Below are 17,197 nucleotides of genomic sequence, written 5' to 3'. Positions count from 1 at the left end.
TTCTTCCAAGGACCTCAGTATGCAGTATTGAAGGGTCCTTTCCCCTTCCCCATTATAGCTTCACAACAGCCCTGCAAAGGCCTGAGAGACAGTGTGACTGGCTCAGGGTCATCCGGTGGCTTGTATAACTGAGTACAGTTGACTTTATGTGTGAGAATGGTTGTGACTGTGTCATCTTGGTGTCACAGCAGCCATCCAAATCATCTCAGTTCCCTTGAACAGAAGCACATACTATATGGTGGATCTGCATGGCTGCAGACTAGGGCCACCCAAAAAGACCTCAAGGGTTGCATGCGGCCCTCGGGATAGGCATTGGACCACCCTGGTTTAGAGTAACCGGGTACATTTGACACATTGTGTGTTGGTGCACAGGTGTGTACAAAATATTTGTGTAGCTGCAATATTTCTCCATTTTGAGTCATTCATTTTACCATATGAAACAACCAGGGGCGTCTTGCCCATAGAGGCAAGTGGCGCAGGGTGCCAAATTCTGGAGGGCACCAGGGAAGAGGTGGAGGCTGGGCGTGGCGCCTCCTGGCATCAGCTTGCTGCCCTTGCCTGCCTCACACTGCGCCTGGAGCCTCCGCCTCTTTCCCGCTGGAGAAGCCGCCCTCTAGCCACTGCCTGCCTCCTCCAGCCCCGCAAAGCTTCCAGCAGTGCCGTAAAAAGGTTGACAACTCTGGGAAAGGAGGGGGGGGGGACCGCCGGAGGGATATTTGCACCATGGTGCGGGATATACTTAAGATGGCCCTGGAAACAACATTCTTTTTAGAAAGGTTTAGCTGCTTTCCCTTATCAGTCTGTGGGGCTTTCCAATGTCAGGACACTTAGGTAGGTGGAGACTTCTCAGAACAGAGAGCTTATCAGTGTTTGCTTAGGATCTATTGCTCCCTCTTTTGCCATAAAAAGAGCTATATTGCCTACAGGTGCCATAAACCCTAAGATCAAACTTTTCTCAAGCAAGTTTGAATACAGATCCTCTGCAAAAACAACAAGAGTCAGGACATTTCTTCAGCAGAGCACTTCCAGTCTCCAAGCTCCTCTGGTGGCAGTAGTTATCATTACCTTGCTAATTGTAGCAGTTTCACTACTACAGTGAGTTACTGCTGTGCTGCTTATTAAGAGAAAAATAGCTTGCACAGATAGATTTGACAGAGCTATCTATTGCAAACATAACAAAATTCAGATAGTCATATAAGCAATAGACTAATAAAAGTATATCATATTAATAACTATAAAGTAAAATTAAACACTATTCATAATAAAAATTAGCAATAAAAATATAAGAATATAATCCAGATAACTAAAAGAATCCATAATAATAAGAAGAATCTCAAAATCTAAATATGGACCCCAGTAAAATGTATGTGTATTGTTTCTTTCTGCGAGCTGTAAAACTTAATTGATCTGATTTTTAAAAAAGCTTTAGACTGAATGAACTTTTATTCTAAACATGCAGACTTCTAAAAAAAACCAAACCCAAATATGTTATTTTTATATGCATACTAAAAAACTGGAAGTAGCAATTGCCATTTTAGAAGAGGCATTTGATCTGTGCTTTCGTAGAATAAGGAGTGCCTCTTTTCATCCTATGGGTAATGGCTATTTCTTGCATATCTGCACTAACCCTGCATGCTGCGCTCTTGCCTTCAAACTCTTATCTTCATATTGTGTGGGAGACACAGCAGAACTGCCCCATCCCACAGCGCAAAGGTGACACAACAGATCACATGGGAAGGGCTCATGTCAGAAACACGACAAAATGGGTTTAAAGTGACCAGGAATGGCTTGATCATCAGCCACCTCAGGTGGTAGAAGCTGGAGAGCAACAGAATGTATGTGCCATAAGTCCTGCCCCAGCCAACAAGCTACCTCCCCGACAACAGGTGTGGTGGATGACATTGCCTTGTCCCCAGTGCTGAAGTAACATTCAGTTGCCAGTCTGATCAGTTTTCTACGCATGGAGTGGGCAGTGGGGAGACGCAACTTGTTGTTGTTGTTTAGTTGTTTAGTCGTGTCCGACTCTTCGTGACCCCATGGACCAGAGCACGCCAGGCACTCCTGTCTTCCACTGCCTCCCGCAGTTTGGTCAGACTCACGCAGGAGGCAAAATTCCCTGAGCAAAACTGGACAAGTATGTGAATTCTAACGATTCTACATTAGAGAAAAGCTCTCTAGAACTTCTGGGCTGAGGTGGGTGTGGGAAAACTGGTTGTGTGATGCTCTCCTTAGCCACAGGCATTGCCTGGTACGAAGGTCTGTCATTAAGAAGCATGGCTAAATAAACAGGTTGGGATAGGATTACTTTAGTGCCCTTCCCTTCACTTTATGCCATTTTATTGTCCTACTAATGGTTATTAGATTAGGTGTGTAAGAGCTCACGAAATATATGCGGTGGAAGAAGCATGCAAGAAAGTAAATGTTTCCCACAGAGAGTCTAGCTTTTCTGTATTTGATGGAGAGACTAATTTACCTTGCATAGATAAGTGATGGTATTGGAGGTGGGTTTGAAACCCGGTCCATTCCATGCTTTTATTATGCTCAGTGCTGTGCAGCCATTATTTTTAATGTAAACTTATAGAGGCCCCTTTGGGAGAAAGGCTGTTATTACAGCCAATGCTTTTGTTTTTAAGATTTACCCATTTTTGATCCGTGTGCTGTGAAAGTGCTCGGTATTGAATTGTATATTATTTTAATTTTTAAATACAGTCCTTCTCGCCATTGTGGATATTTCCAAAATAAATCTGGGAGATTGGATTACGAACAGTACTCCCAAGGAGAAAGAACAATGATGGCCTACAGTAATTTTTGTTTTCTATCTTGCATTTGCTTCAGGCGATGATGATAATAATAATAAAAATAATAAAAAAGAGGAAGCTGTGGATGCATAGTCGAGTTCCTTTTTGGGGGGGAGGGGGTATACAACCTGCCTAAAGTTAGGCCATTAAATTAGATTTTATTAAGAGACAGTGTAGCCTACATTAGGATGTCTGAGATGCATACAAAATGACCTGATTTGCATCTCGCTGGCTAATTTACAGATCTGAACATCTCTAAAAATTGGATTTTGCACTTCTCCAAATGTGGGAGTGCAATTCTTGGCTTTTAAAAAGTATCAAAGTGCATTTAAAGTGCATGGTTTTTCAAATAAAATAATTTAGAACATAGTGACAAAACGCATTGTGAAATGCATATTTTAAATAAATAAAGTAAAAAAAAATGTTTAAATGATTTTTTTGACGTGGATTTTCTTTTCTTTTTCAAACAAAAATAAGCCATAGATGTGGGAATAGAATGAAATAGACTGAGTGAATGCATGTGAAAGTAATATGGAACAGAAGCAAACTGGTTTGTCCAGTCCTAGTCTAGATGTCATTCAACAATTTCAGTGGTGGACTCATATAGTGAGATCCATGTAGGTTATACAGTGGTACCTCTGGTTACGTACTTAATTTGTTCCAGAGGTCCGTTCTTAACCTGAATCTGTTCTTAACCTGAAGACCACTTTAGCTAATGGGGCCTCCCGCTGCCACTGCACCGCTGCCACGTGATTTCTGTTCTCATCCTGAAGCAAAGTTCTTAACCCGAGGTACTATTTGTGGGTTAGCGGAGTCTGTAACCTGAAGCGTATGTAACCCGAGGTACCACTGTAACTAAAGATAAATGGCAAAACCCAGTGTATTTTAAGACAATTTATCGTGATTGTTTTTTCCTGTGTGTGTGTGTTTGTATGTGTTTGCACAAATATATAGGGCCAGATTCAACTAATCAGTTGCGCTTGTGAGAACCAGTACAATGGCTTTCTTCCCTTCCCTTCCCTTCCCTTCCCTTCCCTTCCCTTCCCTTCCCTCCCCTCTGTCATCCCAAGCTTGCCCCCAACACATGGAGGAGGGGGAGACCATTCCATCAGGCATGCAATGCCAGAGCAATCTCCCAACACTGCTTAGTATTCCAACCATAATTCCTGACTTGAGCAGTATTACCAACAGAGAATGAATTGCTTTCTGACATTTTTTATAGCATAAGTGCCTATGGCATACACACGTAGTATAGGTCTACTTCATTGTTCTTAACACTAGTCACTCAGTGTATAGGACTAGTGACTGTCCAGTAAGGATGGACGAAGGCATTGATTTATCCTCCGACCTGTGTTTGTCACATGCAGTGATGCTTCCATTGCACTGCAGTTTGGCTTCTGACGAAACGGTTGGTAACCTCACTGTGATGGAAAGTTGCCTAGTTAATTTATTACGTTACGTTCTTCTGCACAATTCATTTCAGTGCAAAGGAAAAGCTATGAAAATGTGGGGAAAGGGAGTCATCAATTACATATTGTTTTCAAACTGAAGACAACAGTGACTAACAATTGTGTTCACTGCACTGATTTTTGTTTGACATCAGATGGAAAAGGAGACACCAGCAATCTCTGCTCCCATTTCTATCATAATTCCCTGATATCCCTACTGACCAGAGATGCAAATTTTCCTGAGGAATAGTCAAATGGTCTGAAACACAGAGGATGGGGAGGATGCTTCCTTTGATCTCCTTATCTAGTGAGTAGAGGTTTGGAAATTGAAGGCCTGGATTAGAGTTCTACATCATAGACTCATTGCCTGAGCTTGACTAAGGTGCTGTGAGTCACACCTTGTTCCTCATGTCATCATTGCTCCCATTTTACACATGTTTTACAAGGTTGTTATGAGAGTAAACACAGAAGAGATTGGAAACTGTTTTGGAAACCAAAATTATTCTACAGTTTCCACTGCTGGTCAGAAATGCCACTGAAATAAATTACAGCTCTCAGCTGCAATGTGGGAGTAAAGAATGCCGTGTGGTAAAGATCAGGCTTGCATGATGAACTAATTGGCTTAATAGGGTTTGAGCTAGCTTTATGTGGACTGCAGTCCTTGTGAAGAAACGTGTTCCATTAAAATCACTGCAATCTGCCATTAAGTACATGAAGTGCCAATCTAAATGAAGACAAATTAAAATTTTCACCTTGCACCTATGGTAATCACCAGTCCGCAGCATCTATTAATACTTTTTCATGTGTTTACTAAGGAAAAGAGTGTGATAGATGGTCCAGGAATTCTAGTGAAATAAGCCAGATCTCATGGTCACAGCTAGCTGAGTTTATCACAGAACAATTAACCCCCACCCCACCTCTGGGTTTGCTGCAGGCTGTGTGTGGATTGGAAGGAGGTTTCCCTTCACTCAGCTCTGCCAGTTAACTGCTACCAAGCAAGTGATTCTTTCTACCAAGCAAGTGATCACTCTGCCAATGTAGAGCTTCCCTTTTTCAGGGGTGGACTTTGTTTCAGAAGCTGAAAATTAGGTAAATTCACATTAGAATATCAGCCAAACCATTTTTCACCACCGCCGCAGGGTCAGTGTTATCCAGACAAGTCCCAGTTTGCATGGTTATCAAGAGTTTCCAACTATTGCTTTCTGTTGGAAAGCTCTGAAGAATGTAAGGCAAGGAAGTCTTGGTGCTGACCTTGAAACCGTGATTCAAACCTGATTCAAAGTCTTGGTGCTGACTTTGAAAGCCCTAAATGGCCTCGGTCCAGTATACTTGAAGCAGCGTCTCCACCTCCATCGTTCTGCCCAGACACTGAGGTCCAGTGCCGAGGGCCTTCTGGCGGTTCCCTTGCTGCGAGAGGCCAAGTTACAGGGAACCAGGCAGAGGGCCTTCTCAGTAGTGGCACCCGCCCTGTGGAACGCCCTCCCACCAGATGTCAAAGAGAAAAATAACTACCAAACTTTTAGAAGACACCTGAAGGCAGCCCTGTTTAGGGAAGCTTTTAATGTTTAATAGGTTATTGTATTTTAGTGTTCTGTTAGAAGCCGCCCAGAGTGGCTGGGGAAACCCAGACAGATGGGCGGGGTATAAATAATAAATTATTATTATTATAGAAGGAAAGCTGAAGGGGAAAAAAATGGTAAGAGTGAGGTCAGGGAAGGAAACCTCCACTCTGATGTACAAGGATGCTGCATTCATGATCAGAGGACAATGGACCAACCCCATCCCTGCAATGTGGTGGTGCTTCTTCCCTATACAGGGCTGCAGTTGATGTGCGCCATATAATTACAAGCAGTCGTTTATGGTTATTGTTAAATCAGATGCTATGCTTTGGAATGGGAAAAGGGCAGAGGCAATGAGAGAGATTCATCGTCGCTTCTAAAGTCATGGGGATTAGAAGCAGGCATTTCTAGCTTGAGAACAGCATGGGAAACCCTGACTCACAGCATCTGGAAGACAGAGTATTCATTTCAACAATTCCTGTAGCCTCGTAGGTTCATGACCTATACAGAGATCTTTAGACCTCTGGCTATGTTTGCCCAGTTTGGCTGGGGCACCACAGGGCAGAGGGATGTTGCTCTGGAAGCAGATCACATGTCGCAGTCTCTGAGATCTGAGATGGTTGGATCCAATACCTGCTGTCTCTGATTACAATTCTTTGAAAAAACAGTCACCCCACCCCCCACTCTCATCTGCAGTATGTCAGCACAGAAGAGGCCTTTTGTCTCTTTCCCCCTTTCAAAGCTTTATAGGTTATATTTTAGGACATAACCCCAACCCCAACCCCCACTTTTCTCCTGAGTAGAAGGAAATCAGGAGACACAAACAAAGCTTTTGCCATTTAGATTTTGTGTGTCCCTGATTGTATAGCCCAGAAGTAGTGCTAAGCAAATGGCAGGCTGACAAACTTTGGTATAGTGGGGCTGTGCTCAGCTTGGTGGTTCAAAAATTGTGCAGGTATGTGACAGAACGAGATACCACAATATTTTAGCTATGATTTGTCACATGGCAACAAATCCCAAGAAGGCTGGAAAAAACCAAGGATGGAGAAAGCTAATAAGAACATAAGAGCCTGCTGGATCAGGCCAATCATCCCTCTAGTCCAGTATCCTGTTCTCAGTGGCCAACTAGATGCCTGTGGGAAACCAGCAAGCTCTTCTTCTCTTTGGCGATCACTTGTAGCCAAGTAAGATTGTCTTCCATAAACACGGTTTTAAGAATGAGTCTGTAAGTGACTGTGGAGGCCAATTCTGGATCCACACGTCCTTCCACAGTGGGGACACTGGTTTCCAGGCAGGAGATGATCATGGTGTGTATTTGCGAAGTGTGCCTTCCTCTTAGCATGTTTCTCCCTTGCGTCCTGAGTTCGAGTGTCTTCAAAGCCCATAACACCTTTGGTAAAGGCTGTTCTCCAACTGGAGCCAGTTGTTTCCCAGTTGTCAGTGTTTATACTACATTTTTTTAGATTTGCCTTGATACAGTCTTTAAACCTCTTTTGTTGACCACCAGCATTATGCTTTCCATTTTTAAGTTTGGAATAGAGTAGTTGCTTTGGAAGACGATCATCAGGCATTGGTTTCTAACAACTGCTATTGTATGCTTGAATCAACTGTGTGAGAAGCGCCATACGTTGTTGCTCTTTTGTGTATTGGACAGGGCGGAAGTGGTACAGGACAATTCAAGGCAAATCTATAATGTAGTTCATGCTTAGAATTCATTTTGATTTCCACCCTCTCATTTCTAAAGCATTTAAATTGAGCAGCTCTTTAAACTTTTTTTTTGGCAACTTTTTTCACTGAATATTCTAATATGGGACAAATTTCTTAACGGGTGTAGCTTTCTTTTGATTACAAAGCAAGTACAAACTGGTTCTTTGAACTGAGGCCATGTGAAAAAAGAACTAAGGTATTAGAGACACCCTCCTCTCCATAAATTGTTAAAAGAACTGCCACCAAGGCGTAGTCTCACAACAAACTACAAATACATTTTCAAAGCAGGTCTTTTCATATTTAATGTACAAAGAGTTCACGTTTTCCTAGAAACGTCTGGCGGATTTTCTTTGAACTTAAGAAGTTGCTAACTTCTTCTGAATCTTGAGTTGCACCTTTGGCAAAAGCTCTTATATTTTCAAAGGTAAGAATCAAAGTAAAAAAAAACAACAACAACCCTCAAAACCCTGGCATACATGATAGTGAAATCATCAGAGTTTAAGATTCGAAGGAACCCCAAGAGTCACCTATTCTGATGATTTGTGCTAGACAACTCATACACCAAAACCGTTTCTTGCAGATGCTTGCCTAACACCTGTTTGCAAAAACCCTGGAGATCAGGATTGTACCACCACTCTTAACAACTTAACCCAGCCAAGCTGCCAGGTAATATGAGTTTCCTTTGCCTAACATTTAATTGAAAACCTTCTTTGTGGTATCGGAAGTGGTGGAGAGCAGATCTTTACTACCGTCTATATCTGGCAGCCTGAATGTTGGAGTTAGCAATGGAAAGGCTTTTCAGAAAGAATGGAGTATTTAAAGACAAAGAAGAAGTTGGCTTGATGGCTATAGTGTGTAAGGGTGTTTATAGTCTGCCTGTTGCAATGGCCTTCACAAAACTTGCTTCTCCTTGAACTTGCAGTTGCCCAGTAGGACCATCCTTTTAATGCTTTCTTCTCACTCATACCTGCCTCATCTTCCTGCATGACGTCCTGCCCCTTGACAGCCCCAAATATGTCTGGACCTGGAGTGATTGGGACAGTCTCAAGCCAACCTGATTAGGCTCAGAATCTGCTTCACAGCCCTAGGTACAACATACGATAGAGATAGGGACTGGCAATGTATTTGTCCATCGCTGAACATCACTGCCAGACTATGCTATAGGTATAGTATTCTCTTGGTATTTGAAGAGTGACTAGGGATGCTTGTTCACATGTGTGATGTCACCACATCTTGAGCCCAGCATTGCAGTGTGTGTGTAGGAGAAATGGTAATGAACCCACATGAGCATAGTTCATGCTGTTAGTCCAATTAATCTCATTTATTCAGTTAGTTTAGGAATAGCCCATATTCTGTGTTGATTGGAATGGGGGACATTTTCCAGCCCAAGGGTTGCATTTGTCCCTCAGGCCTGATTTTCCCCATCCCTGATGTAGTTGGTCATCCTTTTCAGGTGTTACAGTTGGGGAGGAACAACACATAGAAAAGGGCTACAGGCCCTTGCTTTATATACCAGAATATTAGGTTTGCAGACGTCTTTAGCATATGCAGTGCCAGGGTACAAAAAATTGCCCAGTACTCCAATTCTTTTTTGGGGGGCAGGCCAAAGTTGTTGAGCCTTTTTTAGGGGGGCAGCACGCAACTCTCTCCCATGCCGCGGCGGGTGGAGGCAGGAGCAATCCCTGCAGAGGCACGCAGGAGGGCGGAGCTGGACGGTTGCCTCAGCACCCGCAGCAAAAAAACCTGCGGCACTCCGACAGGCTCTGCTCTGCTTGGCAGCAGCTGTTGGCTAGCCTGGCTCTTCAATCCCCGGACTCCAAATCTCGGCCTGGGACTCTCAGCCTAGCACCCCTGAGATCCCGGCGCCTGGGTGCCCCGCACCCCTAGCGCCTATGGGTAAGCCGGTCCTGTTTGCAGATTTAAAGTGGATAAAGGGCTCTGTTGCCTTAGAGCAACAAGCTGACTTAAAACAACAACAAAACCTTGACTTTTTAGGGTTTGAAAAGTGAAGGTGAAATGTACTGAAGATGTGGGAAGATGTGTAAACACCCCAGAAGTAAATCAGGACAAATGCTTCTTGTATAACTGCCTCTTGAACAAATCAGAATAAATGCTCAATAAAGACTGGACCAAGTCTAACCTTTGCCTTGTGCATGCAAATGAGAGTAATGCTCTAAACAGGTTCTCTGGAAAGCCCTAGAATTCCCTAATAGGGAAACTTTATATAAAGCATAGGACACGACTATATTCTGAAGCAAGATATCCTCAGTCCCAAATATACCTTTTCCTGGTTGAGCAGAGACCATATTTCATGTTAATTTCAGACATGTACATTATATGGGTACAGTGCAGGCAACCTAAAACTTTGTTACCAACTCACTTAATGACAAAAAGGAGACTAATTGCGCAGCCAAGCACATGTATTGAAATTCTTATCTCAGTGATGTGCCAACACACATACCCCTTGGGAAGCATTAAGCAGTTAGTCATGGCTCCTTTGAGCAAGAATCTGCTGTGTCAGTTTAGTTTCTAGTTAAAATGTAAAGCTGTCTTGAGTAGGCTGAAAAATAACAGATCCCACTGTCCCTGATGATTTGCATAGACTATACTAAAGGTACATAATAATTAGTAGGGGTAGAGAAACTTAGATTGGATTTTTGAAACACATTTACCAGCTACTTATTGCAAAAGAATGATTGAATTAGTTTGATTTAATGTGGCTAGCTTGATGTTCCGAAGTGAGGTGTGTGAGTCTGTGTCACATAAAGAATCCAATGACTGATAGCTCATCACTCCATGACCAGCTTGGTCTAAACATGCAGCAGGATGAGTTGGTAGCGTAGACTATGCCACTTTAGAGTACAGGTAGAGGATAACATTTTTGAATGCCTCACTTCATTTAAAAACTCAGTTCAAATACAAAACGAGTATAGTAGGTTAAAGGCTAGGATAGAACATATTTCCTTAAAATACTAATTTGTGGGGGTTAGGATTTTTTGCGGGGGTCACGTAGGGGAGTGTGCAGGATTAATATATCGCTGTCAGTAATCTGAAGTGAGTCAGTCCACTCTACCATCTCATTCTCAACACCCCCCCCTTGTTGTAGGGTGGACCAGGGTTTGCTAGCCTGCCTGAAAGCTGTCTGGTTTGTGGGATCCTTACCACCTTTACTGAAAGGGTGGCGAGACAAAACCCACTTTTTCTGCCCCTGGCTGGTTTTCCATGAAATAATTGTTATTTTAAATTGCTTTCCTCATGCCTGCAGAAACCCGCCAAGCACAGAAGAGACCCAGTCACCTAAGAACTACATGTTGGTAGGAGAAATCCACATTGTGGCCCTAAAGTGTTGCCATGCCATGCCATCTTAAAAAATGATCATATAGAAAGGTCTCAATAGTTAAACTTCCATTAGAGGATCACTGAAGAGAAAGCAGATGGAAAACTGGGATTAAAAATTTGGCACCCCCTTCCATTTTCTATTATGTTATCAAGCTCCAGTCTTGGTTTTTAGCATTCCACCTCCCTTTTCAGGGGTAAAAAAACCCCAAGCAAACAGTAATTCTCCAATAAAGAGAGCCGTTTTATGAATGTATGTGTTTCTCAAGGTAAATGAGGATAAGATGTGTATAAAACTTATCTAATCATCTACATAAAATGTTTATGATCAAACATGAGCCAAAGTTTTCCATGAAAGATTATTAACGAAGTACTAATTGCCTAACTATTCTTCAACAAGGAGGTTTTTTATCATATAAAAACCAACCACAGCATGACATTTATCTTACACGTGAACTCTCTCCTATTTCCTCCCCTTTTTTTCACTCTACCCTCCCTCAGTTTTTCTGTCTCCTAAATTGGAAAAAGAATAAGTTACTTGACTTAAGCAATATTTAACTAACTGCACTAGTCACATGTCATTTAACTGTAACTCAGCAAATCTCCACCTGATGATTGCGAATCTATACCCTAGAACACTTTGTCTTCTAGAAAATGAAAATATTATCACCATCCTGATTATATAAACACAGCAGAAATCGAACACAGGTTAACACCCCCCTCCCCATTTCTGTTACTCACATACTATAACAAGAATGGAGAACCTAAGGTTCTCCAAATGTTAGACTTTGGAGCTCCCATCAATCTGAGCTCACATGGCCAATGGACATGGATGATGGAAGCCATAGGCCAATGACACCTGGAGGGCTTCAAGTTCCCCAACCCTGTTCTATACCACATTAAATACGGAAGCACAATCCCTAGAGGCAGTGTGGTGCAATGGTCTCCTTAGAGCAGATCCATTTAAATTAATCAAGCTAAGGTAGTCATGTTTAATAACATTCGTGTGCCTACTCTTGAGTGTGGAATTAAAAATGGTGCTCTTCCAGTCACCTGTGTCTATAAGCATTCCAGCTTGCCAGACAAAACAATCCTCCTTTCCCCCTCTCCCTGAGTGCTAATCCAGAGGCTCTCCCAATCCACCCCAGAGCCAATTCTGGGGGGGTGCAGGGCATGGGGGGGGGGAGAGGGAGGAAAGACCCATTGTGTAAGTAGAAGTCCTTGCTCAGGGCTTCTGCTGATGGGTCTGGTTAAGTCAATCCTGCCTTTAGGCTGCAGTCCTAACCCCACTAACCTGAAAGTGGGCCCTGTTGAGTTCAGTAGGATAGACTTCTGAGTAGGCATGGTTAGGATTGCCTGGTCAGACAAATGTTAAAGATAGAACACCTTCAAAGTGATCGCAGTCTCATCCTTACCGATTAAAATTGCTCTTTGTCAATTTATAAATGATCACATTAGTTGACACTGCTATGAGATTATTGTTTCCAGCCCTAATTTACACATCCCCAGGGGATCGCTTGCAGAAACTTTCCTACATTCAAAATATAATGATAAAGCACCAGGAGGACAGTCATACGCACAGCTATCGTTTTAGGGACTGGATACACTCAGGCAATGCTTTTGTTGTTTATAGTCCACACATGTGTCTGGTTTCAAGCTATTGTGGTTCCTATTCATCCACATGGTGGAAAGAAGTAACTACAACCTGAGAGGTCAAAACAATGGTTTTTTTGGGGGGGGATTCTGGCAGAATTCCTTAGAAATCTTTAGAAATCTCATTTGAACTCAATGAACTGAACTCATCTACTGGAATCCCATGTATATCACCTTCTATGATGAAGAAAAGGGGGATATAAATGGAAGAAAGTGAAATTATACACTGAGGAAGATTTGCTCTACAAATAAACTATTTATTTATTTTTATTTATTTATTTTACCCTGCTCTTCCCGGTTTAAAAACCGGGCTCAGGGAGGCTAACAGCAAATATAAAACATTTATTAAAATGTGCCTTAAAAACAGCATAAAATACAGCATCAATATCAATAAAATTCAAAAATTCAGGGGTCATTTTGGGGAAAAAACCCCAACCCCAGTCAGTAGACATCAAATGATCACCAGGGCTAACTGGCCAAGTTGGTCCTACTAAGGCCAGCAAGGAGACCAGGGAAGAATTTAAATGTGGGTCCCAGAAAGGGTTTCTTCAGAGAAGAGAAAAGGGAAAAGGGAATAGAGGATCAGGCGAATTCAAATTGAAGGCCAGAGGGAATAGCTCTGTCGTACAGGGCCTGCGGAAGAAGATCAAGTCCTGCAGGGCCCTAGTCTCGTGGGACAGAGCATTCCACCAGGTCGGAGCCGTCACTGAAAAAGCCCTGGCCCTGGTGGAGGATAGTCTGGCTTCCTTAGGGCCCAGGACTTTAAACTATTATTATTCATGGACCTTAGGGTTCTCTGTGGGGCATACCGGGAGAGGTGGTCCCGTAAGTATGAGGGTCCTTGGCCTCATAGGGCTTTAAAGGTCAAAACCAGCCCCTTAATCCTGACCCTATACTCCACTGGGAGCCAGTGCAGCTGGTACAGCACTGGGTGAATGGTAAGGACCCCGTGAGGAGCCTTGCTGCAGCATTCTGCACCCGCTGGAGTTTCTGGGACTTGAAACTAAGGGCAGCCCCGTGTAGAGCGAGTTACAGTAGTCAAGCCTGGAGGTGACCGTCGCATGGATCACTATGGCCAGGTTGGGACGGGAAAGGTCAGGGACCGACTGCTTGATACGGCGAAGATGGAAAAATATTTCAGGTGGTCATTAGTCCAATTTGGCCAAGTTGGCTAGCAAGTTGGCCACAATTCTGTGTATGGTAGCCAGCAATGCTCCTGGGAACTAGCATAGTCACATGCTGACTATTTGAAGTTGTGGAAGTGTGAGAACAAGATGCTGGAGGAGGAGGAGAGGGAAGGTGTCAGGGACTGGGCAGAGAAGGAAGAGTGGTGGAAACCGCCTCCCCATTCTGGCCCTTCCCGGGAGGAGGAAGAGGAAGACAGTACAGATTTACAACAAGGGTTGGAGGGAGGTAGCAGCTCAGAGGCAGATGGGGAAAAGCTGCAAAATCATGGAAGAGCTGGAACAACACCCAGTTGACGTGTTGTCACTAGAAAGCATTCCAGACCCTCCATCTCCCAGAACCTGGCGAGCCTGAAAAGTAGGAGAGCAAAGAGCTCAAAGACAGAGGGCACGTAGCAGCACCCGTAGAAGTGATGAATGAGGAAGTGGGAGAGATAGGGGGGTGGAGATTCACTCGGGACAACACCATTATCCAAGAGGCTGGGTTCTATAGCCTCTCTGTGTAAGGACTGAAATAAAAAAGGACTGTAAGAAGCTTTTCCTTGTCTTTATAATTTCCTGGGCAACCAGCCGGAAGCCGCTGACAGCATCCTGACAGAATTGTATTTAAGGGAAAGACAAATATTCTGAAAATCCACTCATCCACTGAAGATCAAGCCAATGTTCAGGGAATGCTTTTGCCCCACCTCATTGAAATTTAAGGAAATCGTTGGGTTGATTACATCTTCCCAGTGCTAGTCTTCAATATAACATGGACTACCAGTGACACATGTGGCGCTGTGGTCTAAACCACAGAGCCTAGGGCTTGCCGATCAGAAGGCCAGCGGTTTGAATCCCCGCGACGGGGTGAGCTCCCATTACTTGGTCCCAGGTCTTGCCAACCTAGCAGTTCGAAAGCCCGTCCAAGTGCAAGTAGATAAATAGGCTCTGCTCCAGCGGGAAGGTAAACAGTGTTTCCATGCACTGCTCTGGTTCGCCAGAAGCAGCTTAGTCATGCTGGCCACACGACCCAGAAGCTGTATGCTGGCTCCCTCGGCCAGTAAAGCGAGATGAGCACCGCAACCCCAGAGCCGTTCGCGACTGGACCTAATGGTCAGGGGTCCCTTTACCTTTTACCATTGATGAGAGAGTTAACTATTGGTGATTGATAGAGCATTGGTGAGGATTTGGCAGTCCCAGAACAGTGACGTGAAAGAAATGTCTCAAGTATGGTGGACGTTTAAGGAAGAGAGAGAGTTTGATAGCTGTTACAGGGTGCAAACCTGAGAATTCACAGTGGCTGTTTGAATTGGGTTTTCAGGAAGCTTTTTATAACCTTGATGTTTATTAGCGTGTTTTCTATTTTATACCCTGCTTTGAATGATCAAACTCTAATAGAAAACAGGACAATTAGCATGCCAAGGGAGCCTTGCAGATAGCCCAGGAATGCTTTCTGATAGCATTCTTATCAGCTGGTAATGAGCGCAGAATCTTTTAAAAGTACAGTACAATAACTTGAACTGCCATCCTTCCTCTAAGGGTGAGACTATGAGTAATAAGAAAGACAAGGCTGTTGCCAGAAGTGGTTGCTCCATCTTGCACTTCTCTCTGTGTGTGTCTAGGGTAGTATCTTTTAAATCCTCTTATTTGGACATGCCTGATTTAAATTGAAAACCAGAGCCAAGATGTCCACTTCAAGCGACGGCCTACAAGCAGCTCTGTGTATAGGTAATTTTTACCAGAAGCCCCAAAGACTTCCTCTTTCTTCCACCATAAAGGAAACCAGGGAGCCAGGCCAGTGTTTGGATCGTCCCCACAAATGCCTAAGATGCCCCTGCCTGGTCCTTGTATCCCCCTCTCCTTTGCAGAAAGTGCACAACCAAACTAAGTCAACGCAGGAGGCTCCTTCAGCAGGGGCACTGAAAGGGGACAGGGAGTCAGGGAAACAACTGCATACTTTGGAAATGAACTTTGAGGCTGATGCTGCTACTAGAGTGTTAAGAGGGTCTATATAATGAGAGAAATTCTTGGCCAAGTGATTTTGCTGAATTAGTTACTTCCTATAACATCTCTCTCTCTCTCTCTCTCTCTCTCTCTCTCTCTCTCTCTCTCTCTCTCTCTCTCTTTTTCTCTCTCTCTCTCTCTGGATGACTTTATGTTTAGTTTAGACCTAACTTTTAATTATAGCACCTGGAGCTGATCTTTTAAATTAAAAATCCAGATTTATAGAAAAATCAATGGCAATTGTAAAAAAAAGAAAACTTCTCAAAGCTTACTTTATCTCTTCTGCTGCTGTTCCCAGGAGGAGCTTTGAATTGAATGCAGCTTTCATATTGAATCCTGAGGGATCCTAGACCATTTGGCAAGGAACTCAAGAAAAGTTTTGTTCAGCTGCTATAAGCCTTTCAAGTGAAGATTTGCTTTCGTAGTTTATTTCGAGGAAATCTTAAAAATGCTGTTTGAAAAAGCAGTTAATAAAGTTTTTGAGAAGGATACTGGGGAGAGAAAACCTACACAAAACCACACATACTCAATGCACACAGAAAATAGTATTAAAACAACATTCTTAATCCTGACACTTCTTGGCATGAAACATTTTAATGCTTGAGATTGTAATCCTGACAGCTTGGTAAAAGTCCCAGAAATCATAATAGTTTCTTCTCTTCTGCTTCATGGTGCGCCAAGAACATTTGCAGTTATATTGATCACTGCGTGAAAGTCTTTAAAGTGGAAAGTGGGGGGAAGGCATGACATGGCATCTCCTTTTCTGATATTTGGTTTAGAACAAGATGTTTTATTTAGAAACAAATGTTGCTGCTGTATGAAAACCACATTTGAAGGCTTCTTAAATAAAACCCCAACCTTTCCCATCCCTGACAAGAGATGGGACCTTCTGTAGGCCAAGGAAATGCTCTACCACTGAGCTAAATCCCGTTCTGTACACACTTCAGTCCTTCCATATCTGTTTTGAGATTTGACAACCAGAATCGCAAACATACTCCTGGATCTGTAAGTTTAAAAATGCTCAGGCCTGTGAGATTCTAACAAAAGCCTGAAGGCCAGAAATACATTACATTATCACAAACTACACACGAGCAAGAACACTAGTATTCAGGGCTTGTAATTTGCCTATAACCTAATTCTTAAGCAGATTAACAATTATTAAAAAACTGAAATATATATATATCTGTAAATAAAATAAGAATGAGTGGAGAAAGATTGGGACATGGGAATGTGTTGCATCTGCTGAACACGGGCTCAGGTCCCCATAGCTGTTACGGTCAAATGGGATCTCAGAGCCATAGAAAGAACTTTTATGAGTCTCCTGAGGGAGTAAGACAGAAATGGCGCTTTCCCCCTCCACCGCCTCCTGGGTTCCAGGCAAGAGGAGATAAGTACTATAAGCTACTCAGAAGAAAAGAGTCTAATTGGCTATTGATTCCATGGATTTAAAGTTAGATGGAACATGGCTTGAGATATTTATTTTTAGAAGTACATCAAATGGTTTTCCATTCCTTGCCATACAGTTTCCT

General features: G+C 43.0%; 1 protein-coding gene across 2 annotated transcripts in view; it reads left to right on the top strand.

Moving 5' to 3' along the window:
* HNF4G (hepatocyte nuclear factor 4 gamma) overlaps positions 1-17,197 on the top strand; it is a 57,504-nt gene that overhangs the window by 15,889 nt on the left and 24,418 nt on the right. Inside the window, exon 2 of one of the 2 annotated variants that reach the window (XM_081874483.1) lies at positions 8,093-8,178. The exons of the other annotated variant lie outside the window; for it this stretch is intronic. The gene's annotated coding sequence lies outside the window, so the exon portion shown is untranslated. The remainder of the gene's footprint in view (positions 1-8,092; positions 8,179-17,197) is intronic. 2 annotated transcript variants of the gene reach the window in all.

Source organism: Podarcis erhardii (genome assembly GCF_964252035.2).
Source record: "Podarcis erhardii genome assembly, chromosome: 8".
Lineage (NCBI taxonomy): Eukaryota > Metazoa > Chordata > Lepidosauria > Squamata > Lacertidae > Podarcis > Podarcis erhardii.
Note: the sequence above shows the minus strand (reverse complement) of the source record. Positions and strands in the feature narration are given on the sequence as shown.